Source organism: Galeopterus variegatus, unplaced genomic scaffold (genome assembly GCF_000696425.1).
Source record: "Galeopterus variegatus unplaced genomic scaffold, G_variegatus-3.0.2 Scaffold13836, whole genome shotgun sequence".
In the NCBI taxonomy this organism is placed as follows: domain Eukaryota; kingdom Metazoa; phylum Chordata; class Mammalia; order Dermoptera; family Cynocephalidae; genus Galeopterus; species Galeopterus variegatus.
Window position 1 is genome coordinate 33,555 of NW_007739947.1, and position 803 is coordinate 34,357.

Genomic DNA, 803 nt, shown 5'->3' on the forward strand with positions numbered 1-803 from the left:
TGCAGAAGTGAATACACAGTGTGTGTTGAAATTATTGTTTTCCAATTATCAAATGAGCACATCACAGGAAAGAAAAATCTAGGAGTTTGGGTCTTAAAAATAGTCATTGTAGTTATATATTTTGCTTATTATTTCAACATACCATTGTCTTATTAAATTATGTCATGACAATATTTAATAAGAATAATAAGTGTCATTTGCATTCTGTTTCAGCTACAGTTCTCTAGCCTACCAAATTCTAGAAGGTACTGGATGCAAATATTTAAATTTCCTTTGTAAATTACTAATATAATATCATGTGTACTTGAAAATTCGGTAAATACCTCACACGGTTGGAAGCAACCACCTCAAGATCATCTAGTNCAAGTTTACCTACTTTCACAAGAAGCCTGCCTGAGCTAAAGATAAATAACCAAGTTGACCAGATATGTTTCAGAACAGTTTTAAATTAATTTTAGGAAAACCGAGGGCAATAGAATCATTGGTTGAAGCATCAAACTAATGTGAAGATTCTAGGTTTCATGCATCCATGGGTAGGAGGTAATTCGATTGGATTCCATCAAGTTCATCCCAGTCTGTGTCATTCTTGAGTTCCTTTTTCTGGGGGCTCATGTCATAGAGATCAGACTTTTTATTCATTAACCCAGATGTTAACTTATCAAATGTTTGGTGAGTACATTCCGTGTGCCAAGTGCTGGGGGGAGAGAGAGGCATGAAGGAGATGGTGCCTAAACACAACTAGCTCCCAGACTGGAGAGGGGAAATGGCAAGTAAGTGTAGACACTCCGTTTTTGTACCACACT